We start from the raw sequence: 25,963 nt of genomic DNA on the forward strand, positions 1-25,963 counted from the left end.
AGAGGCTTGCTAGATTTTAGAGAAGGAGAAGCTTTGAGAGAAAGATAGGCTTTGCTTAGAGGAAGAGAGACTTTGCTTTTAGAGGAAGTTTTTAGAGAAAGAGAGGCTTGCTATGCTTTTAGAGATCTATTTCTTCTTAGAGTTCTGCTGCTTCTTCTTAGAGGTAGGTCCCGCATCCTGTGAACTAGGTGCTATCTATCTACAACCTAGAGGTGTGTTCTCAGTTTCCACTCTACGATCTGCCTTCTGCCGCTGCCTGCTGCTTACTGCTTGCTGCTGCTTCTCTCTGATAGCTGCTTCCTTTTTCCTTCTACCTACTGCCTGCTTAGATTCCCTCCAGGAGGCGGAGGGCGGGGCCACGCCAGTTGAGATCAGGTGAGGAGCCAGCTGCCCTATCACGGCAAAGGTTAAAACGAGCAGGCCCGAGCGGGAGCACTCGGGAACACCTGTGCACGTGTTGTGTGCATGGACTTAATTGAATATGGCCAATGATAAATCACCTGGGTGTGCTTATATCAATCAACCTCCTCACTGTCGATGTGATCAAAACAACCTCCAGCTGGCCGCCAGGTGCCATCCCAGCGCAGCCCACATGGCACAGCCCCCCACAATTCCCCCTTCCTTATATGAAATGAAAATGAAGCTGGCAGGGATCGTGTCTGTCTTAGGTCCCAGGAATCAACATCCTGTCCTTATCCGTCATCAATGGATACCAAAGCAGGGTTGGCCCAGTGTTTTCCCGTGTTTACCTGTCTTTGACTACTGATCCAGCATACTAAGCCATATGTTGGGAGATTGTCCTGCTTTAAGGGTGGCCATGGCCTGTTTTATGATCACATTATGAGCCCGTTGACTGGCTTTGAGGCATCTGTAGATGTAGAATAGAATTAACACAAGCATACCCAAGCTTATTAGTGTAAAACTTAAGAGTCCCCCAAATTTGGTACCAAATTGTGCTAGCCCATCTAATGCTCCTGTGATAAGTCCTCCTGGTTTGACTTCCACCTTAGTGGCATTTATGGCAAGGATTTGTTGTTGAAGCCTTGCTACTAGCTCGTCAACTCTATTTGTCCATTGTTGTGCGATCTGTGAAGATAACTGTCTAGAGAGGTTCCCACTAGAAGTCACAAAAAGGAAAAGGAGAGCTAGCACACAGGAGTATATGAAAAAACAAGTGTTTCACCCTCTCTACAGATTTCAGTACTAACTCCATTAACCTTTTGATCAGTGCACTTCCCTTTACTTATAGACCCTCCTTAAAGGTGAGGCACCAACATGAGGGATTAGAAAGTGAGTTACACAGGATGAAAATAAGCAGCTTGCTTTACTGAGAAAAAGATGAAAACCATCTGAGTGGCTAAATCAGCTTATGAGGGGCTATGGGTCCAGCCGATTCTAATTTGGGAATCGCCCGAGTGATGCAATCACTATCAGCAAAAAGATCTGTTACTCCTTAAACTCTATAAAGGCTATGACAGCTGCTTCCATTTCCACTAATTGAGCCAATTTTGAGATGTAATCTGAATAATAGTATTGGTGAGTAACTACTGCAGGAGCACCATTAGGAGAAACATTCAGGGCCTTAGGAAAGAATTGTGTCGAGGAATCTGAATTCGTGATCTGACACTGTTCCCCTCTAAAGCTCCATACATTTGTGAGCCTTGAGTCGAAGAGCCCTGTGCCCTGTTTCTTAAATGATTTGGTAACATCTTGTCCTCAACATCAGTAACTAATTTGCACTTGTTAGCCCAATGTTTTCCTTTTCTGCATTTTGGGCAAAGACCGAAGGGTTGAGGGGCCTTAGGTTTGTCAATAGCTGCTCCCTGGCCCTTGTTAGTGCATTGTCTCTTTGCCACTGTATATATCTATGCATACACTCCAGGATCATATTGATTTTGAGTATCTGTTGAAGCATATTGGCCTTCTCCTATTAGCATATCAACATTTCTACCAGGAAACCTTGCTTCTGCATTTCTGCAAGCAGTTTCAACAGCTATTTCCTGCCACTGAGCTCTCCAATTCAGATATTGTCCTCCAGATAACACTGCTCTGCATAGCTGTTTCCAATAACTGCCTCTTTAAAGTTTTTATGGGAAGGTTCCATGAATTTTGGGGTTCTTCGTATCAGATTTAGCTTTCTCCTACATTTTTCCCTTGTTCTTAAACTTTCTGAGTAATTGTTTTCTAAGTCACTACCACACAATTATTCCTCACTTTGTTCTCTTTAACAGTTCTTTTCTGTTGCTATTAGATCCTGTTTATGAAGATCCCCTTGTGGCACATTGAGCAGCTTTTCCTCTATAAACCCTGGGCTTATTTCTGCTAGAGTTTGACCATATGATCATGCAGTGGTTTCCTTATTTTCTAGTTCTTCCCCAGTGTTTCCTTCCTCCCCAGAACTTTCCTGTTTTTGGTTACCCCAGCTAACTTCCTCTTTAATCTCTTCCAGCACTTCTTCTCCTTCTTGTAATATATTTTTTATGTCTCCTTTTTGAATTATCCTTTCAGACTGATTTCGTGATATTTCTGAACCCATGTTTTACTGTAAAAAGGCCACACTAACAGCAGTACAAACACACAAACAATACAAAATACACGTACTCCGGAGCTCCTTTATCATTCTCTTTATATTTCATCACCTGGCCAGATATCCTGAGTGCCTAACTGCCTTAGAAAGACAGGGTCTCAGCCTACCTGAGCACCTAACTGCCCTAGAGACAGGGGTTAACTGCCCTAGAGACAGGGTCTCAGCTTACCTGAGCACCTAACTGCCCCAGAGAGAGACAGGGCCTCAGCTTACCTCACTACTTAGAGCAAGACTCTTGAATTTGACAAACACAAACAACACAAAATACACGCACTTTTGCACTTCACTGTCGTGTCCTTTGTGACTTTTAGTTTTTGACCTCCCATTTCTCTTTACTATCCCTTGCCCTTAAACCGCTCTGGCCAGAGACTCCTCTGAGGTTCCTACTTTCTCTACCGTACCTATTCCTGGAAGCAGACTTGGATTTTTCCCTTGCCCTATTCCTGTGGGGTTCCTCAGTTTACTTTCCCCACCGTTCCGATTTCCTTTCTCCCCCGTAAGGTTGTTGCCAATTTCCCTTGCCCTGTATGGTTGTTGCCGATTTCCTTGTCCCCATATGCATATGTTCCCTGCACGTTCCCCATCCCTGTATGGGCCACCATTTGTCGCCGCCCACGGCAACAATCCCATGAATATTTGTTACCACCTGCAGCAACAATTGCACGGGTATTTATCGGAGGTGGACTGGGAATAAACTACTTTTATTTCTGTGCTACTTCCTTGCTTGCTTGCTTATTCCCTAGCTTATAGAGGAAAAAGAGGCTTGCTTGATTTTAGAGGAAGAGAAGCTTTGAGAGAAAGATAGGCTTTGCTTAGAGGAAGAGAGACTTTGCTTTTAGAGGAAGTTTTTAGAGAAAGAGAGGCTTGCTATGCTTTTAGAGATCTATTTCTTCTTAGAGTTCTGCTGCTTCTTCTTAGAGGTAGGTCCCATATCCTGTGAACTAGGTGCTATCTATCTACAACCTAGAGGTGTGTTCTCAGTTCTCCACTCTACGATCTGCCTTCTGCCGCTGCCTGCTGCTTACTGCTTGCTGCTGCTTCTCTCTGCTAGCTGTTGCTCTTTGCCTTCTACCTACTGCCTGCTTATATTCCCTCCAGGAGGCGGAGGGTGGGGCCACGCCAGTTGAGATCAGGTGAGGAGCCAGCTGCCCTATCACGGCAAAGGTTAAAATGAGCAGGCCCGAGCAGGAGCACTCGGGAACACCTGTGCATGCGTTGTGTGCATGGACTTAATTGAATATGGCCAATGATAAATTACCTGGGTGTGCTTATATCAATCAACCTCCTCACTGCTGATGTGATCAAAACAACCTCCAGCTGGCCGCCAGGTGCCATCCCAGCGCAGCCCACATGGCACAGCCCCCAACATCTAAACAACAATTTTTAATCAGTAATACAAAGAACTCAAAAGTAAAATCAGAAAATTTCTTAAGAAAAACAAGAAACAAACTACACCATACACAAATGTGGGGAAGCACCAAGAGGAGGATGAAGAGACATAAAACAATACCTGTACATATTACAAAAGAAAATGTTTGCACATAAGCTACCTAACTTGACCTTTAGGGACCCACAGACAGTACATCAAAACACACCCCAAATCACTCAAATAAGGACCATAATGAAGATAAGAGCAGAAATAAAAGAAAAGCACTTAGATCACTAGTAAAGATCAACCAAACCAAGATCTTGTTCTTTGATAAGGCAAACAATGGACAATCTTCCATGTAGAAGGCCAATAGAACAAAAAGGAAGACAAATAAAATCAGAAATAAAGGAGGAACTATAAACGATACTACAGGAATAATGGGAATCATAGAAGAGTGCTGTGAACACCAAGAAAACACAACCAAATAGAAACAGATCCCTAGACCCATACAACCCCAGAACACTGAAAATGAAAAAATAAAAACTTGCATGGAACCATAATGAATGGGAAGACTGGGCCAGTAACACAACTCCTGCCCGCCCCCCAAAGTTCCAGGCCACATGACTATGATGGAAGGCTACCACGTTATTAAAGAATCAACACCACACCATCCTCACCTCCTCCAAACAATGGAACAGGAAACATTTCCAAACTCATTTCATAAGGACAACACACACATATACCAAAATCAGGAAACACGAAAAGCAAAGAAAACCACAGGCCAATCACCCTGAAGAACACAGGTGGAAAATACTTGAGGAAATGAAAACTTGAAAGCATCATACATCACTAAGCCTGGGATTTGTCCATGGGATACAGGATGGTTCAGCACGTGCAGATTGATTATACCGACACGCAACACCAAGTAAATGAAGAACTGAAGTTAACTGACCATCTCAACAGATGCAAAGGAAGCATTTGACAAGATGGAAAACCCTTTTGCAACAAACATTTTCAACAAAATAGAGAGAGAAGGAACTAACCTAAACATAGGACAGGACATATATTGAAAACACACTGTCAAGAGCACAGTTAGTGAAATACCAAAATGTGGCTGGCAGGGAACCAAAAGGCATGCTTGGTATGCCTGGAGAAAAACAGGAAGCTGTTACAATTGGCTGCATGTATGCTTGAGCTCGTGATCGCTTGACTTTAACAGGATTGGGTGGACATATCTGATTGAAATTGCTTATGCATGAGACTGCTTACATATAGAGGGAGTTATCTGAATAAATAAAAAAGCTCCTTCATGATAATCTGAGGCGTACATGTCCTTATGTCCCACTGGACGGCAACATTTGGTGGCCCGTACGGGGAATGGTGAGTGCTTAGGTAAGTAATAAAGGAGAAAATTTTTCACTAGCACAGCCAACTAGCAGTCAACTAGCAGGTTTCCCTATTCGAGGAAACAGTGGCCCTAAGGTACTAACGGAAGGCTCCCCTAGTGAGGGAACTTAACAGAAGGCTGTCCCAAGAGACACAAAGGACGTCCTGTAGTAAATGAATGTGTGTAAGGTGTTAGTTGTGTTAATATTTTTGTTACTTTTTCTTGTTTGGTTTCTGTTTGTTGTTGTGGTGATCAGAGAGGCCATATTATAGCCATGGGATCGGAAATTTCATGGATTTGCATGGAAGGCTCTCTTAAGGCATTGTTAAGGGAAAATGGAACTCCGTTAAAGTCTAAAACTGCGCGGACGTTCCTTAAAACTATAGAAGAAGCCTGTCCTTGGTTCTTAGAAGAAGGGCTCCTTACTGTCCCTCAGTGGGAGCATTTGGGCAAGGACCTCCATAAACAAAATGAAAAAACGCCTCTCACTCTTGGTACTTTGCCTATATGGACATTAGTTCATTTCTGTCTGACTTCCAAAAAACCAAAATTTCAAGAACAGCTAAGAGAAGGGGAAGAGATATTAGAAACTGTAAAAGAAGAACAATTGAGCTGAGCTTCTGAAAGAGAAAGTAGACGTTCAGACTCAGAACAGGGATGTGATTCTGAACAACAGGAACTATCTGAGACAGAGCTAGAAAAGAAGTTCTCTCAGTGGCATTTAGCCCCTACTGCACCGCGCCCTCCGGCGTATAATCCAGGTCACCACACTTTTCCAAGTTGTAGGGGCACATGTACTTGCTGCACAGGGGCGGCCCCCAGACAGTGGGCTGATGTAGAATCTCAATCAATGTTCCCAGTATTCCTGGTATTTGAAGATCAAAACAATCAGAGACATCATCAAACATTAGATATAAAATTAGTGAAACAGTTAAAAGAGGCAGTTATGTCCTATGGAGGACAAGCTGCATTTACCATTTCTTTATTGGAGAATGTTGCAAGTCAAAATCTTACTCCGACTGATTGGGGTAATTTAGCAAAGGCATGTTTATCTGGGGGACAATATCTCATGTGGAAGGTGGCTAACCAGGAGTTATGCTCTGATACTGCCCGACGTAATGCAGTTGTGGGAAATCCTCAATGGAATCTAGACATGCTGACAGGCCAAGGACCGTATGAAGGGCAAGATAATCAGATTAATTTCCACCCTGGTGTGTACCAACAAATTAGTACTGCTGCCACCAGAGCTTGGAAAACGATGTCAGGTGCTGGCAATCTTCAAGGGCAGTTATCTAAGGTTATTCAAGGCAACAATGAACCCTATGCCGATTTTGTAGACAGATTGATTCAAACAGCAGGACGTATATTTGGAGATGTAGACCAGGCTATGCCTTTAGTCGAACAGCTTGCATATGAGCAAGCAAATAAATGGCGTAAAGAAGCAATAAGACCTTGGAAAAGCAAAGACCTTGGAGCCTATTTAAAGGCTTGTAGGGATATTAATGAGGCTTTTATTCAAGGTCAGGTGATGGCTGCAGTGCTTGCACAGGGTCTTAGAGGCAGTGCCAACTCCCACCCAGGCCAACAGTGTTATCGGTGTAAACAATATGGACACATAAAAAAGGACTGCCCCCAGGGTCCTGTGCCAAAATTATGTCCCCGATGTAAAAAAGGGAAACACTGGGCAAGTGACTGTAAATCAACTAGAGACAAAGATGATAACCCTTTACCTCCAAAAAATGGGAATCAGGGCTCCCGGCCTCGGGGCCCACAAATATATGGGGCTATCCAGTCCGTACCTCGGACCCATTACCCCTTGACTCCCCAACTAGATAAACAAGAGGAAGCGCAGGATTGGACCTCTGTGCCTCCGCCAGAGCAGTATTAACTCCAGAGATGGGAGTACAACCAATCCCAACTTCGGTTGTGGCCCATTACCTAAAGGAACAGTGGGACTAGTTCTGGGGAGGAGTTCTTCTGCTTTAAAAGGATTAAATATTGTCCCTGGAGTTATAGACCCTGATTTTACAGGAGAAGTAAAAATCCTTGCTTCTTCACCAAGAGGTGTAGCAATAATAGCTCAGGGTGATCACATAGCACAATTGTTGGTCTTACCCAGCTGCCATGATCAATATCCATCAAAGAATATTATTAGGGGAAATAAAGGATTAGGTTCTACTGGCCAAAATATGGTCATGCTAACATTGGATTTAAAAGATAGACCTATGACAAAGTTAGTGATAGAAGGCAAAAGTTTTGAGGGCTTATTAGATACTGGGGCTGACAAAAGTATTATCAAAATTATAGAATGGCCCAAAGCCTGGCCACTTCAACAGGCAGATCAGACTTTAAAGGGATTGGGTATAGGATTGGGTATTCCAATCCTAACAAAAGCGCAGCCATATTAAAATGGAAGGATGAAGAAGGACATAGTGGTACTGTCCAACCTAACATCCTTGAACATCTCCCGGTAAACTTGTGGGGGAGAGATCATGGAACAGATGGATTTACATCTCACATCCAAGATCCCATACAGTAATCTAAAAGCTAATCAAATGATGTTAGCCCAAGGACACATACAGGGAAACGGTCTTGGGAAAAATAGTCAAAGACCTATTTCACCCATTTTAGTTACTCCAAAACAAGATAGAAAGGGATTGGATTTTCATTAGGGGCCACTGAAGCAATTAAAATAACATGGAAATCTGATATACCTGTCTGGGTCCCTCAGTGGCCCCTCTCATAAAACAAATTAGAAGCGGCCCAGCAATTGGTTAACGAACAACTAGAGGCCGGACACGTGAAACCATCCACCTCTCCTTTCAACACACCAATATTTATAATAAAAAAGAAATCAGGAAAATGGAGGCTCTTACATGACCTAAGAGCAGTAAATTCTATAATGGAGCCCATGGGACCTATTCAATTAGGATTACCTACTTTATTGACTATCCCAGTTAATTGGCCCTCCATTGTAATTGACATAAAAGATTGCTTCTTTTCCATTCCGTTACATCCCTCAGACACCAAAAGGTTCACATTTACTGTGCCCTCACTTAATAACAGTTCTCCTAATAAACGATATGAATGGCTAGTTCTCCCACAAGGCACGGCCAATAGCCCCACTATGTGTCAAATATATGTAGGCAAGGCTATTGAACCCATATGCCTAGCAAACCTTCAACTTTTAATCTATCATTATATGGATGATATTTTTGTTAGCTCATAAAGAAAAACCTGTCTTGGAAAATTGTTGTAGTTCCTTAGTAAAGTCACTAAAAAGGTGGGGCTTACATATTGCCATTGATAAGGCACAAATGACAGACACCAAAAACTTCCTGGGATCTATCATAAACGCAACTATGGTTAAACCCACAAAAATTAGTATTCGAGTAGACCAACTTAAGACTTTGAATGACTTTCAAAAGCTATTAGGTGATATTAACTGGATTAGACCTTACCTTCACTTACCCACCTCAAGTTTGGGCCCCCTGTTTGACACTCTTAAAGGTGATTCTGATCCCTTTTCTAAGTGGGTGCTTACCCCTAAGGCTTGAACAGCTCTCAAGCTTGTTGAAACAGCTATGGAAAAGATTCATCTTGATGGAATTGACCTAGCTAAGCCTTTATCATTCATTGTCTTGGCCACAAATAAGTTACCCACAGGAGTGTTTTGGCAAAAGGCTCCTATTCTATGGGTTCACATGAATTATGCCCCTAACAAGATCTTATCCTTGTTTACTTAATCTGTGGCAGAATTAATCCTTAGGGCGTTAAAAGTATCCCTTTCCACCTTTGGGTCACATCCCTGGACAATCACTACTCCATATACTACTGATCAGATACAATATCTTATTAATAATTCAAATTCATGGGCTATAGTCTTTACTAGTACTTCTGCTGTGTTTGACAATCATTTGCCATCTGATCCTCTTCTCCAATTTTGGAGTCAACATCCTATAATTTTCCCCAAAGTCACCCGAAAAGAACCTATTATAGGAGCTACCCTTATATTTACTGATGGATCAAAAAATGGTACGGGTGCCATTACTGTAAATAATGTTACAGAAACATTGCTGTTTCATACTCTATCTGCACAACAAACAGAACTATTAGTAGCTATAGAAGTATTCAGAACCCACCATGAGCCCTTTAACCTATTCTCTGATAGCAAATATGTTGTTAACGCTATTCAAAATTTAAGAATTAACTGGTCTGCTCTCCCTCACTTCCACCATCACTAAGTATTTACAATCTTTACAAAAACTTATTTGGGAAAGAAAAAGCCCTTTTTTAAATTGGGCATGTTCGGGCTCATACTGGCCTTCCAGGTCCTCTAAGTTTACACAATGATTTAACAGACACGGCCACCAGAGACCCACATATCTTTGATGCACTTGAAAATGCAAAAAATTTTCATTCCAAATTTCACATAAATGCTTCCACTCTACACACATACTATAAAGTTACTAAGGCAACAGCTCGGGACATAGTCACATCTTGTGCTAAATGTGCTACACTTATTCCTAACCCCTCATTAGGAGTAAATCCAAAAGGGCTTCAGCCCAATCATATTTGGCAAATGGATGTAACTCATTATTCAGAATTTGGAAAACTACAATTCATCCATGTGTCAATAGATACCTTTTCAGGATTTATTATGGCCTCTGCTCACGCTGGAGAAGAAACCAAAGATGTAGTAACATACTGTTTACATTCTTTCTCCATTCTAGGGGTCCCCAAACAAATTAAAACAGATAATGGTCCTGGCTATATGTCCCAGGCCTTTAAACAATTCTGTTCCACCTTTGTATTCAACATGTCACAGGAATTCCCTATAATCCTACTGGACAAAGCATTGTTGAGTGTGCCCATTTAACGCTTAAAAACATGCTTCATAAACAAAAAGGGGGGATAGGGGCATCATACAGATCCCCAAAAGACAGAGTATCTGTTGCCTTGTTCATTTTAAATTTTTGAAATCTCGATTCTGAGGGCTGATCGGCTGCTGACCGTCATTCAGAGACTAATAAAAAGCATCTACCTCAAGTGCTCTGGAAGGACATTCTATCGGGACAATGGAAAGGCCCGGATCCGGTATTAATCTGGACCCGAGGGTCTGTTTGTGTTTTCCCACAGGACGGACAATCGCCAATTTGGGTGCCTGAAAGATTGGTCAAGGCTTCCTCAATAGAAAACCAAGAACAAGAAGAAGATGTGGAAGTTCCTCCAACTGCTGTTGTTGATGATCCCTCACCATGTTAATGGAGGAGCCGTGCGTTACCTGTGGGGGATAGTAAAGGCATGGTCTTGCCCTTTGCCCCTTACTAACTCTTCCAATCTACATCCTCCTATTCTTACCACTAATTCCACATTAGGGTCACCTACTGTACCCTTTTCTCCTGACTTAGCACCCTTCCCAAATGGCTCCTATGACTTAGCAGGTTATGTGGGAACCTGCCCCTAAGTTTGGCTATGCTAGACCGGTAGTCAGAGATGGTAAGATTCGTGAAGAGCTCATACCAACCTAAGACAGGGAATGAAGATATAAGCTTCATTTTCCGATGACGGGTAAGGATGTTGCTCTGTCATGGACGACCTAAGACAGGCACGGTCTTTTATATAAACAAACAGGGGGAGATGTGGGCTGGCAGGGAGCCAAAAGGCGTGCTTGGTGTGCCTGGAGAAAACAGGAAGCTGCTACCATTGGCTACATGTACGCTTGAGCTCGTGATTGCTTGACCTTTAACAGGATTGGGTGGACATATCTGATCGAAATTGCTTATGCATGAGACTGCTTATATATAGAGGGTGTTATCCGAATTAAAAAAGAAGCTCCTTCATGACAATCTGAGGTGTATGTGTCTTTATGTCCCGCTGGATGGCGACAAAAATGATTTTACATGGGATCAGGAATGAGGCAAGGACACACACTCTCACCACTTCTAGTGAAGATGTCCCTGAACGTTCTTGCTATAGTGATATGGCAAGAAAAAAATAAGGCACACCAATCAGAAGAAGTAAAATTGTCTGTGTGGGTGACATGATCATATATGTACAAACACGAAAGATTCCACAAAATATGTTTTTAAGATTATTTGAATTCAGCAGAATACAAGATAACATCCCAAGAATTCTGTTTTGTTTCTTTACATTTGTCATAAAATATGTAAAAAGAAAATTCAGAAAGCAATTCCTGCAACAATACCATTAGAAAGAGCAAAATATGGAGGAATAAACTTGGCCAGGGAAGGGAAACAGGTGTACTCTGAAAACTATAATGATGAAAGAAATCAAAGAAAATAGGAATAAGAGGAAAGAAGCATCATGTTCACAAATGTGAAGAATCAATGTTAAAATGTCCATACTATCAAACTTATGTACACATCAGATGCAACCCCTATCCAAGTCCCAGTGATTTATTTTACAGAAATAGGCAATAAGAAATCTGGGGAGGGGAGTCCATGAAAATTAAGGAACAATCGGTGGACTAGATGAAGGGGACAGAGGGAGAGGGGGAAGGATGGGGTAAGGAAGGCACAGTGGAATTCATCTGAGCTCACTTTCCTCTGTGCATATATAAATCTACCACAGTGACTCTCACCAATGTGTAGATCCACAAGACACCAACTATAAAATGTAAAAGTAAATAGCAGAAAAGTCTGCAGAACACAGGGAAGAGGACATGGAGAGGTTGGAGAGGAGCAAAAGGGGGCTGAATCAAGGCAAATTATATTCTATTCTTTTATAAGTGTGCCAAAATGAATTCCAATGTTATGTCATAACTAAATAAAACCAATAAAAATGGGGAAAAACCATGTGAAAAGAACAGCTGTTAGGGGGAAGCCAAAGACTTAAAATTCCATAGAGTTCTCTCAATGCAGATTTTGAAATATTCTATTTTGATAATTCTCTATCTTCCCTATTTTCACAGGGACAGAGGTCATCATTATCGGAAGAATTGGGTTAAGTATCCCAAGTCAAATGTATGAAGAACTGCATAATAACAAAAAAGGACAGCCAGGCTTTCTAGAGATCATTAGGTACCAGACACATTTCCCTGCTTGGTATGTATTGCTTGATCATTATCAATCACACAGCATCCCTAGCATCAAACATACATCACACATAAGATGATGGATCTCACTGCTGCAGGATTTTCAAGGTGACACATAGTAAGTGGCAGATGAGACATGCAAATTCAGGAAGTCTGAAGTTAGTGTCCACATTTATCAATATTTCCTGTGTTCACATGTTGGGAATATTTAGTTTGGCAATAGACCAATTATAATAAAGATAGCACTGAAATAGCATAACCAATTCCACATGTAATCCATTGAGATGATCTTTCTTTCACTTTTGCACCTGCCCAACCCCGGCCTACTTATGATTCCCTAGGACTTACAATATTCCACTTTTAGTTCTATGCTTTAAAAAAAAAAAGCATATCTCTAAAATCTTAGGATTCTGTTCACCTGACCTTCTGGCTATTGTAACAATAAAGAATATGCCGATTAGATGTAGAAAAAGTAGGTAAGGTCAAATTTTAAACGGCTTGACTCACAGAAATGAGATTCCAACCCTGAACATAATTATTTTTTTGAGAAAAAAAAAAAGACCCCTCTCGTTAGTTACTAGCTGGCAAATATGGCAACAAATTAGAGAATTTTGTCTGCAGAATGAGCTCATCCCACATCTCACAAAGTGCCGTTGCTAATACCCTCACTATCATTTCATATCATTCTTCTTGATCATAAAAGGGAATCTATGTCTACTGTCTGTGCTCCTTCAGCTCACATTCTGCCTTAACTCATCCAACTGGCTTCTGTTCCCACCACTGGGGACACTGGTTCCACGGAGACTGGCAGTAACCCCCACAGGGTCAGATCTAATGGTCCCCTTGTGCCCACTTTCTAAGTGACCTGCAGTACACGGAGACCCCACTTTTATTATTTCTATCCTCTCCGCTAAGAAATCCATATTTTTACATTTAGCTTGTTTTCCATCCCCCAAACTGAATGCCCTTCTATCTGATGGTCCCCCTTAGACATCCTCTTGCTCACTGTCTGAGTGGTCTTTAGCACAAGGGGATCCAACTTTCTTTTTGAAGTCCTCTGCTCTCTGAAATCCAGGTTAACATATTACCTAGTTTTTCATCCCCCTGACTGGAAGCCCTTGCTCTGTCTCCTTCACAGATTTCTTTTCTGCTCCATCTCTACATACAGATGTGAACCAGGGCTCAGAGTCTCCACATACGTCACTCTCTGCACGCTCACCCTACCTGGTCACACTTGGTCACATGGCACTAAGTACCATGGGCTCTAATCTCACCTGCAAACCTGTCCACATGAATACCTAACAGACATCAAAAATTTAAGAGTGAAAGAACAAAAGCTTTCTCCCAAAGCAGCAATCTTTTCCCACCCCATGTCTCCTATCTGATCTGCACAGTACGGAAATAACTAACACCCTAGATCTTAAAAGCCAGAAATTCAAGAATCATCTTTGAATAAACACCAGCAAGCATAGTTTAATCTCCAATAAAAATACTATATATCACAGATCCAACTAATTCTGCTCTGATATTACATAGTGAGGCCAGCACATTATACAATGTACTTTTTTTTTTTTTTTTTGGTACTTGGAATTGAAACCAGTGCTAGTTAAACACTGAGTCACATCCTCAGCCCTTTTTAAATTTTTAATTTAGAGACAGGGACTCGTTAATTTCCTAAGGGCCTAGCTAAGTTTCTGAGCTAGCTTTGAACTCACCTTTCTCTGGCCTCAGCCTCCTACCCCACTGGGATGACAGGGTTGTGCCACCATGCCTGGCATAATAAATGATCTTTTGAAACACATGTGCACAGGGGCAAGTTCTGCTAGGTGCTCCTTAATCTTCTTTACATAAGACTACACTTCCCAGGATCACTCATCTTCTTTAAGGACCATGTGACTGAGATCTGGGTTTTGGATATAGAAAAGGATATTTGTCCTTCAGCTGAGGAGCTCACTTGGGGAGCAAATGTCCTACTAAATCTTCCTTCCAAGCAGGAAATGAAGATTTGACAGCACCCGTCATTTGGGTCCAGAACCTGAGACACCTTCCAGGGTAGCTGTGCCCAGCCTAATACCAAACTCATCAGACTGCGCAGCTGAGGAGAGAGAAACTTTTTTATGTTAAGTAACCGAGATGTGGGTGCTTTTCTTCCCTGCAGCCAGCATGTGCTCTAACAGTGACCACCATAAACCACATGCAGAGACTGAGCCACTGAAAAGACAGAACCCCCTCTGAAGGTCATTGGACTGGTGGGGTGGACACAGTGAGCTTCAGTACAGTCTGCAGTGAATTGTTTTAAACATGGTTAAGAAATAAGTCTTTCAGGCACAGGAAAATCAATGAAAAGACAACGCCTGCCTTCCCCTCCTCTTCCTGCTGAAGCACACTCAGTACCTGAGTCAACAGACACTCACCAGCACCTGTCAGTCACGTGCACCAGGCACCTGGAGGCCGATGTCTTGTGTTCTCTGCCTTCAGCAGCTCCATGGTCTCACCATTCTTCCCAGCCTGACCACTCTTCACCAGTAATTCTGCCACAATCACAGCTCACGTGCTGCAGATGGACTTATCCAGGGTCCAAGGTGGTCTCGTTTTCTCTGTGTGTCCAAATCTAGCAAAAGAGACAGAAAACAACAGGCCACTGCATCATGGGTCAAATGGCCAAGTGCTCACTGCTGGGAGCAGAGGGAAGGGCTCAGGGGAGGAAGGCTGGCTCAGGGTGGGTCTGAGAGGCTGAGCAGGAGTCACCTAGAGAACCACAGCAAGGGAAGGCACCAGCAAGCCAGAGGCACACCCATCTGCAGGGGACAGAGGGCTGAAATGATGTTTTGCTTTCAAGGCGCCTACAATTTGGAAGAGACCCAGGGTGTGCGGGGTGGACAGGCTCCTCTGTGAGTTTGACCTTGACCCACACAACTGACACAGCCCAGTGCTCACCATGCCCTGGGATGCCTGAGCAAGAATCAAGTGGGGCTGAAACACAATCAAGGTCAACTCAAACTGTGAACTCAAATGAACGTTTGGGTCCACCAGGAGAAACGGGTGCCTTTTCCACAGCACCCCAATGTGTTGTGTGGTCTAACAGGAGTCCCGTCTCTCCTGCCCCAGCAGCACAGTCTTCAAATCCTTTTCACACAACATCTGGCTGACTTCTCCCAACACCATGAAGCAGAGATCATCAGCACCATCTTACAAATGAAGAAACTGAGGCAGAGGCATGGAAAACACCAACCCCTGCAGGGGACACTCCTGAAGGGAACTCTCACTTCCCAGAGATTTCCTCTGGGCCTGGGGTTTCTGGAAGAACACAACAAGACTCGGAGATATTTGCCCCATGACAATCTTAAATTGATCTGAAAAAACAGAGGCTTCATATGAACAAGTGATTTACAATACATCCCAGGGCCATGCATTTATATTCAGAAAGCAGTGGTAATCCAGGTATGGTGCTGTATTCCTGTAACCCACCAGTTCAGGGGTCTGAGACAGGAGGATTGTGAGTTCAAACCCAGCCTCACCAACTTAGACCTTGTCTCAAAATAAAATACAAAAATAGGGCTGGGGATGTGGCTCAGGGGATTAACATTCCTGGGTTCAATCCCCATCACAAAAGTGAAACAAAAAAAGTGAGGGAAAAGAAACATTAATCGTTCCCATATTGTCCTCACCCTAGTAGGCTGTCTTTGCAGAAAACTCATCTACGAAATGTGGCATGTTCCTTTGCACCCAGCTAGCAGAGACCAGGTGAATTTCACTATTTTCATTTTGGATGCAATTTCACTTTCTGGTCCCTCCTAAGAGAGGAGTACAGAGGCTCACAGAATTGAGCTGAAAGAAAATTTTCTGAAAAACCAGAGGAGAAGAGTTAATTTTTAAGTAGTGTTAGTTTTGGTAGAAAAGACATGGGACTCAATGTGTGGGTGTAGGGGAGGACTGTGAATCCTTCTGATTGAATTCTATTTCTTGGTTAAGAAAATCTGAGTCCAGTAAAGACAAGGAAATGCCCCCAACATTGGCAAAGAGTCTAGAAGCATCCCAGTGATGACAGTTGTAGGAAGAGGCCACGGCTGAATTCAGACCCTTATCTCACTTGGGAATCCAATTGTGTGTTTTACTCCCCAAGAAGACGTGGACCTAAAACACTCTGGGTAGAGAGAGTAACAATACTCGCTCTCATAGAGGGACAATGAATTCTATACGTAAAACCTACTGAGTTATACTAAGAATAGTTGCTGCTCTTAAGATTAATACTAAAAGGCTTTCCAATTAACGAAGCCAGTGTACAGGTAATGCAAGCCTGGTGAGCTTCAGATGTTTTTTAAACCCAGACTGCTTCATAATAATTTTTAAATAATTAAAACAGAAAGGGGAATGTTTTCCCACGTGTTCATCTTCATGATAACACTGTCCAAACCCTGGTCCCCACCCCACCCATTGCCCGATCGTCTTTTAGAGAATTGCCAAGCTGGGCTCGGCCTCGCACCAGCCTGAGAGGCAGGCCTCTCTCCTTGTCCCGCTTGACACATGCAGCGAGTCCCCAAGGTCGCCCCTGGCGGGACAAGGCCGCAGCCCCATCCATGCTTCTCTCCTGCCCAGGCGCCAGGAAGCCCCTGCCCTTCGGTGAGTGAGGGGCCCCTAGGGATCCAGACCAGGCTGCAGTGAGTGACAGCCGGCCACAGGCTTACACTCTGACTCCAGGCCTCACCGTCTACACAGCAGGCACCAGGATGAGTCTCTGTGAGCACGTGACACTGTCTACACAGCAGGCACCGGGATGAGTCTCTGTGAGCACGTGACACCGTCTACACAGCAGGCACGAGGAGAAGTCTCTGTGAACACGTCATACCGTCTACACAGCAGGCACCGGGATGAGTCTCTGTGAGCACGTGACACTGTCTACACAGCAGGCACCAGGATGAGTCTCTGTGAGCACGTGACACTGTCTACACAGCAGGCACCGGGATGAGTCTCTGTGAGCACGTGACACCGTCTACACAGCAGGCACCGGGATGAGCCTCTGTGAGCACGTGACACCGTCTACACAGCAGGCACCGGGATGAGTCTCTGTGAACACGCTGGGGCAAAGGTCACTCCCAGAACCAAGTTACAACCTACCTGAATTCTCGGAAGTCCACAGCAGGCCGGTGAGAGGGAGGGACTATGGCTGCCGGTGTCCTCAGCCTCCCTCCATGGCCTCTTTGTGAAGGTGGGAAACTGAGGCCCCCACGGAGCAGCCTCGGAGGTCACATTTCCGGCTGCGGAAACCAAAGGGACCTGAACCCGCTGGGTCCACACGACTTCTGACAGGATTTCTAGACACACGCCTCTCCGGCTCCTTGGCCTCCGGAGGACGCACCCACCTCGCCCTCAGCTCCCCAGGGAAGCTCCTCATTCCTGAGCTGAGCTCACCAGAGGAGCCCTGGGCGGGGGCGCCTCCAACGTGCTTCCGCCAGCCCCGCCCCGCTAGGAGTGCTGGCTCCGCCCCCAGCCCCGCCCCATCAGCTCCGCCCCACAGGCTCCGCCCCACAAGCTCTGCCCATTATCCAGGCCCCACTTGCTCCGCCTGGCCCCGCCCCACCCGCTGCTCCTCTGGGTTGGACTCCACTCCCTGCCCTGGGCCCCACCTGGCCAGCTCTGCTATGGACACCCTGCCCCCTGCTCCTCAGGGCTGACCTCCACAGGACCACTCTGCGCATCATGTCAGTTCCATCCTCCTGCTAAGCCTGACAGGGGAACAACAGGGCTTCTCAGTGACTTCTCAGTGACCTTGCCACACCGGAATACACTTGGAGAGAAGTCCCTTGCTCAAGGTCACCCGGGTAGAGATGGGAGATGGAGTGGGGAGTCTCCCTTTCTTCTACTTCTAGTTTGCATCCCCAAAGCAGGAGGTGAAGCCTGCCACTGTGTTCCCCATGGGTGCTTCCTGGTGCACATGAGGGTTCACAGAGGAAACGCCACGGTCTAGATTCCCTATGGCAGGCTCGGACTAAGTTATGATCCTTGCTCAGGGATGACGCATTACACGTGTCCAAACTTCTCTTCCCACCAGAGGGAGTATGGAAGGCAGATAGAGCAAAGCACTTACCTGGGATCCACAGCAAGTTCACCACAGACCCCACAGATGTTAGTTCTGCCTTCTATCAGCTCTAGGAAAGACCCTCACCATCTCTTGGACACTTAGAAAAGCATGTGCTCAGGTAACACCACAGATGGGCTGCATCTGAACTGAGGGTGTGGGAAGCATGTGGATGATCAAAAGTCTTTCTCCTGGGGATTCTGATGTCAGAAAACTCCAACACACACACACACACACACAGACACACACACACCGTAGTTATTCTGTGTGAAATGGTCATACAATGATCTCAACTTCAAGTTCACTGGAAAATTCCCTTCATCTGGCGGCCCACTGAGGGGCACACAAGAGTATACCAGATCCTGCACAATCAGCAGGGATAAATTTCTCAAATGTGGGGATCAGGCAGGCTCCTTGAAGGGGAAAACAGCTTGTGACTTCTCCCCTAGCACACAATGGTGGCTTAAATACCTTCCATGGTACTCTGGCTTAAATATACACTCCCTCAAAACTGCCTATATTCTTTATGGTATTATAAATTTGATAGGTTTCAGGTTAATTATTTTAAATATTGTATTCACATTAAGCTGAAAACAATTTATATTTTCAGTCTTGATCCTTGAGTATCTTTCTGGAATCCTAAGTGCCTGCAGACCATGTCTGGCAAGACACAGACTCGCCAGTGGCACCTGGCCTCATTTCTGATCTGCTGAAATTAAGGCCCAGAGAACAGTGAGGACCTGCCTCTCCCTCCTCTGTTCCCTCTGACTTCCATTTGCCAGCTCTCCTTCGCTGTGGAGAACCGTGTCCCAGGCACAGTTGTCTCCACATGGAAGAGGCTGCTTTGGGAGGATGGGGCTGCTCTCCCTGAGAGGTACGGGCACTGTTGGCAACGGCTCAGTGGAGAAGGGCTGAAGTAGGTTCAGACACTGGAGGAAGACTGGGGCTCAGAAGGAACCACAGGGTCTGTGCTCCCATGAAGCCTATCTTGAGTGACAGGTGGGGACCTTCTGCAGGAAGCCCAGCTTCGGAGGGCTGCAGAGGGATCTGGCATCTGTCTTTGTGACCAGGTCACTGGTGAACACAGAACTTTGAGACATACTGGCCTGAATGATCCTTAATATTTCTTCTGACCCTCCAGGTCTGAATTCCAAAACATGTCATTATCATCATAATTAAATAGCTGCCTTGGACAGGAATGCATGACATAGGCTGACATAAGTGGTTTATCAATATGACTTCCTGGGGCCTGGGAACAAATTTTATTGCCATTCTCAAAAGTGACAAGACCGAGTCTCAAGGAGATGCATCATTTTGCTAAGAGCACTCAGCAAGAGGCTGAGGCGTTTGCCACTGTGCCCTCAGCATATTTCACACCTGTCTGTGCCCCTTGTTGCCCACGTGTCTTGGGAGCCTCCTGGACCTGCCTTGGGATTCGGTTGCCCATCTGTGGACGGCTGGTCTCAATACCCTTCCCCTCCGTGCACCTGCCCAGGAGCAGAGGAGTCTGTGGGGCCCTAGCAGTGGGGAGAGGGAGCCGCTGCCTTCCCAGCCCTGACGCGCATGTTCCAGCTCTCCTGCTCAGGGCTTCAGCCCTTCCCACCTGCCACATTTTGCCCTGGGAGGCACTGAATCACCAGGCTGGGTGATGCCCACCTGGTGCATGGCACACAGGGTGGCAATGAATCTGTAATTCATTATGGGCAGTGTCACCTTCGTCACCTTCTCATCAACAAACACAGGTTTTCTCCCCCGTTTCTTAGGTACTTTTATTTCAGGATAGGAGAGGGGACCAAGAGCATGGCGATTTTGGAAAGAAATGTAAGAAGATGAACACTAAATAATCCAGCATATGAAATATTTTTCTAAGCAAATGTAGGAAAGTCAAGAAACAAATGTAACTCTATTTTTTAAATTTTTCATTTTTTCTAATTAGTTATACATCACAATAGGATGCATTTGGACACAAAGGGAGCACAATTTCTCATTCCTTCAAAAATGTTAGAATGAGGAGAGATCCAAGATGGCGGACTAGAGGGAAGCTGCGTTCCTTGTCCCTCTGTAACTCCGGTTTCAAGAAGAGGATATCTGTTTCTCAGTGAGGCAGTTTTTGCTGCTTATCGATCCCCTGGTGTTTACCCCATTTGTCTGCTGTGATGACCTGCAGTCTGCCAGCATATCGACACCTTTTTGAGTGCAGATTGCTCACTGTCAGGCGCCTATCATCCGCCATTTGCCTGCTTCTGGCCAGTCCATCTCCTGCCTTACACCTATCCATCACCCAACGCACGAGGTTCACCTCCCGATCCTCCGAAAACAGTCAGCAAACAGATCGCCAACTGCCAGTGGAGCACCAGCTGCTTGCTGTTCCTTGGAAGTTCACTGTTACAGTACCTGCAGGTTTGGTTACATGTGGCTGCCGCCATTTTGAGACAACAGCCGGGCCCTGTAGTGCCCCTGGCCAGACTGACTGAGCCCTGACTCCAGGATCCCTCAGCCCGACCGATCACTCCCTGCCTCTGTGGCCCTCACATTGACTGCTCCCTGCCGCCAGGACCCCCAGACCAATTGACTTCACCCTATCACCAGGACCCCAGACCGACTGATTGCACCCTATCACCGGGACCCCAGACCAAATGATTGCCCCCAGCATCCAGGATCCCACAACCACACCAACCACACCGGACCTCCAGGACCCCTGCCGGACCAAATGCATCTCGCCTCCAGGACTCCAGCTGACCAAGTCCACCCCTGAGCTGTAGCTCCCCATTTGCCAACATATTTCGAAGCCAGAGCAGCCATCTTGGATAATCCTGGAAGCTGTGACTCCAATCTTTGTGTGGGGCAAATCCCATCCTGCGATGCCTGCTGGAGGCTTGAAGCTCATTGTCAGGTACCTCTCATGCATCAGGCTACTGAACACTGGGGGGTTTCATTAGTATATGAATGTTATATAGTAGATTTTATTTTTTTTCTTTTTAAAAAATTTAAGTTTTTATTTCTTTACTTTTCTTGCTCTCTTTTCCTTTTGTTTACCTGTTCCCTCAGAGTCTCTTTCTCCCTTTTTTGCATGCTAATATCCAATTTCTTTTGATTACACTCTCACCCTTTCTATTTTCTAGAACTTCTGTATATTCTTTTCTTATCCCATTAACAGCCACATTCTACATCCCTCTGCATCCTCTTTGTCCTCCATTAGAAAATGCAGACCTTATTGCAAACCTGTTTCTTTTACCAAAAGTAATATTTGAACTCATTCTGTTTTCTATGATGATTTTGTTATTGTCCTCACAGGGGCTATTTGATCTAGGATTGCATAGTATCTGATTTGGCACTGCTAATATTGATCTCCCCTTAAAGAAAGGGTTTTGGAAACCTATAAGGCCACTATAAGCCTATAGGGGGAAATCTGCAATACCCCAGATCTGCACTGCTAGAGGGGAAGATACATGAACAACATGAAAAAACAGGGGAAGAAAATGATCCAAACAAATCTAGATTCTATATTAACAGAATCCAATGACAGTATGTTAGAAGAAATGTCAGAAAAGGACTTCAGATTATACATGATTAAGATGATTCACGAAGCAAAGGATGAGATAAGAGAGCAAATACAGGCAATGGAATAATACCAATAAGCTGAAAGAGCACCTGCATGGAGCAAAACATCATTTCAAGAAAGAGATAGAGATTCTCAAAACAAACAAACAAACAAACAAAAAACAGAAATCCTTGAATAGAAGGAAACAATAAACCAAATAAAAAACTCACCAAAGCATCACCAAAAGACTAGACCACTTGGAAGACAGAACCTCAGACAATGAAGACAAAATATTTAATCTTGAAAATAAAGTCGCCCAAACAGAGAAGATGGTAAGAAATCATGAACAGAATCTCCAAGAACTATGGGACATCATGAAAAGACCAAATTTAAGAATTATTGGGATTGAGGAAGGCACAGAGATACAAACCAAAGGAATGAACAACCTAGTCAATGAAATGATATCAGAAAATTTCCCAAACCTGAAAATGAAATGGAAAATCAAATACAAGAGGCTTACAGAACACCGAATGCACAGAATCACAACAGATCCACACCAAGAAACATTATAATGAAAATAACTAACATTCAAAATAAAGATAGGATTTTGAAGGCCGTGAGAGAAAACCATCAGATTACATATAGGGGGAGACCAATACAGATAGCAGCCGACTTCTCAACCCAGACTCTAAAAGCTAGAAGGGCCTGAACAATCATATTTCAAGCTCTGAAAGAACATGGTTGCCAACCAGGAATCCTATACCCAGCAAAACTAACCTTCAGATTTGAACAGAATGAATCAAACAACATTGCCCTTTTAAAATTTATGATTACAAAATTGGTATGCCTTGACTCCATGTACAAACAAAGAAACAGCATGTATCCCATTTGTTTACAATAAAGAAATATTATAATGACTTGTAATCTTGTTCTAGTAGCACAGTTATTATGCAAACAAACTATTTAATGCTGGTGAAGATGTGGAGAATAAAAGGAGCTCTCATAGTGAGTGGGAATATAAATCAGTTCAACCATTAGGAAGAGTAGTATGCAAGGCTTTCAAAAAAATTTAAGTAGATCTACCAAATAATCCCAAAAATCTAATTTCTGATGTATCCTAATGAATGAAATCATACATGCATGCCGATGTTAATTGTAGCAGTATTCAAAACAGCTGAGATTTAAAAGCTCAGGTACCAATCAGCAGATGAATGCATGAGATTCGCACACTGGAATTTTATCCACCATAAAAGAGCAGAAAAATTATGTGAAGAAAAATGAAAGGAAATGCAGGACCTTGTTAAGTAAAATACACCAGACACTCTGGTACTTCCTGTCCTCTCTCTGAGGTAGATGATAAAGAGTCAAAAGTCAACCTGAATGTGACACTGCAATTAATAGAGGTTGAGAAAGAGTGGAGGGCGGATTAACAGAGACTAGATTTGATTAGTGAATTCTTCACACATTCATGGAAGGGTCACACTGAACCCCATCGATATGTATGGTTAATACATGTTAATAAAATAATTTGAAAGCACATGAAATTGAATAACTCATTGGTACAGTATTACACAAGTGAGTAAAGAATTAACCCTCATCACTATAGAAAACCAACAACCAGAAGAATATGTAAGAGAGAAAGAAAGGAACAAAGGGTATACAAGAATGGACAAGGGATCTAAAACCAGAAAACAATTAAATGGAAACATAAGTTCTTACATGTATCAATAATAACCTGGAATGTAAATTTCTCAATAAAAAGACATAGACTATAATAATATTATACTAGACTCTTGTCTATACATACATACATTCCTAATACAAATTCTGAGTTTTGTGCAAATATTTTGTATTTTCTTGTTATTATAAAAATCTTGATGATAACACACACATAGAATAGTGCAAAAACCAAATGTACAGCCCTTTGAATGAAATATGCTGAACTCAGAAAGACAAGTACCGTCTCCTATGGAGATGTGAAAGAAAAAATTCAAAATTCAAATTGAATATGGAATAGAAATGAATAGAGATTGAGAAAACTTTGCTGATACCCCCAGAAGCACAGTTCCTGTGTCCCTTTGCATCCCAATAACAATCCTACTGCTCCATAAGTTCGTAGCTGGAGGCCCTGGCCACATATTTCTAACAATGGTAGCGCACGACATTGTGTTCCATACATCATCTAGGGGGCAGATGGGACCACATCCACATAGACAGACTCGCTACCTTTTTGCAGCAGTCTCTGTGTGGAGGAGGAAACCAGATTGCTGAGGTGAATCAGACCCCAAATCAAAAGCAGATCTGCAGAACAAGGAAAGAGTCCAAGTGAGCAATAGCCTAGGTAACTCCAGGTAACTCCATGCACAGATCAAGGTAGGAAAAATGTATTCTCCAGAATGAAGTACTTCCTTGGTTGTCAGGACATCCTGGAGATTGTGAGTGTGACAGACATGAGTGCAAGAAATCTCCAAAAAGGGGATTGAGCCTCTAAATAAAACAATGACAACAACAATAAGAGTTTTGGGGGTTATTTAATTTATTTATTTATTTTATTTTATTGTAAACAAATGGGATACATGTTGTTGTATTCTTGATAACTGCAATTCTGACTCAATTCAGAAAAAAAATCATTTTTCTGCAGTAAAATGAAATCTTAGATGTGTTTTGATTTGCATTTTTCTGATTTCATAAGATGGTGTTTGTGAATTGATTATACTTCTTTGAAGTGTTTGTTTAGTCCCTTATCCCATTTATTGATTGAGTTACTTGTTTTCTTGGTGTTAAGCTTTTTGAGTTCTTTATATATCCTGGAGATTACTGTGGATTTCTCTTAGTCTTTCTTTTTCACGTATGTTTCAAATGTAATGTTATATTATGTTAACTGATATTCAGATAGATTCAGGAAAAAAATGGGAGAATATTATAATGTGATATTTAATTAAAAGGCTTTAGAAATAAAGCTCATTACCTAAATTTGTCATGGCCTCACCTCACCTGAGTTAAGGCTCTGCCTCTCACCCTACTCCATGTTAGGATGGCTACAAAGAAGACCACAATTAAGCCCAATTTAATTTATGTTCAAAAGATAGGTTTTTTTGGTTCTAAAATTTACTGTGATCTCAAGATAAACAGGTGTATTATACATAACTAATTGAAAGACTGGCATAAAAATGTATTTCTTGGTTCACAGCTGTTAGAAAAACTGAATATGGTTTTGCCTTTTTGCATTTTCTTTTGCATTTTCCTTGTAAAAGTTTGTAAGTGCTTCCTGTTGGTATTTGGAAGAAGCACTGCTTCTAAAAGAACAACCTGAGTTAATTTGAGACAATAATGCATCACCTATAGGACACATAGATATAAAGCTGATTTCTAATACTATTAGTGACCCCAATTACATTGAAGGCATCACTGTAAAATTACAGTCATTGTAGTTATAACCAGTAATTTACTTCACCACTGGTGAAACTGACCTGTTGGTTATTTAAATCCTAAACGTGGAGACCCAGGTGAGGAAGTATAAGGGCAAAGGAAAAAGCAGCCAATAATTGGACCTTGCCTTCTACAGTCAGCCGGCAACCAGGGAACAATGGGATCCCCAATGTCCCTGCATCTCCATGAGTCACCCGACTCCCTGATCAGAGGGAACTGAAATTACCCTTGGAAAGAGGAAGACAGAGTGAACATTCTGAAAAGAGGAGATCCATTGGAAAGGAAATGTCTCTCATGCTTCCCTGGGAAGCCACATGTGGTCAGCAAAACCCTAACCCATCCTGCCAGGTGGCACAACAGGTAGAGAAATCTCTAAAGAACCAAGGGCTTCTCCAAGGTTCCCAAGATTGATCTCTGACAAAACTCAGCTGATGCTAAGAGTAGAGAGGAAAAAGTTCAGTGGTGAGCAACTTGGTCTTAGACAACTAACAGGAGGATACACCCAAAGCACAGCCAT

General features: G+C 43.4%; 1 protein-coding gene across 2 annotated transcripts in view; it reads right to left on the reverse strand.

Moving 5' to 3' along the window:
* The window catches only part of LOC306650352 (uncharacterized protein C3orf22), a 275,416-nt gene that overhangs the window by 36,387 nt on the left and 213,066 nt on the right, over positions 1–25,963 (reverse strand). The window contains exon 2 of one of the 2 annotated variants that reach the window (XM_079122279.1): positions 14,815–15,011. The exons of the other annotated variant lie outside the window; for it this stretch is intronic. The gene's annotated coding sequence lies outside the window, so the exon portion shown is untranslated. The remainder of the gene's footprint in view (positions 1–14,814; positions 15,012–25,963) is intronic. 2 annotated transcript variants of the gene reach the window in all.

This window comes from Sciurus vulgaris (genome assembly GCF_902686455.1).
Source record: "Sciurus vulgaris genome assembly, chromosome: 19".
In the NCBI taxonomy this organism is placed as follows: Eukaryota; Metazoa; Chordata; class Mammalia; order Rodentia; family Sciuridae; genus Sciurus; species Sciurus vulgaris.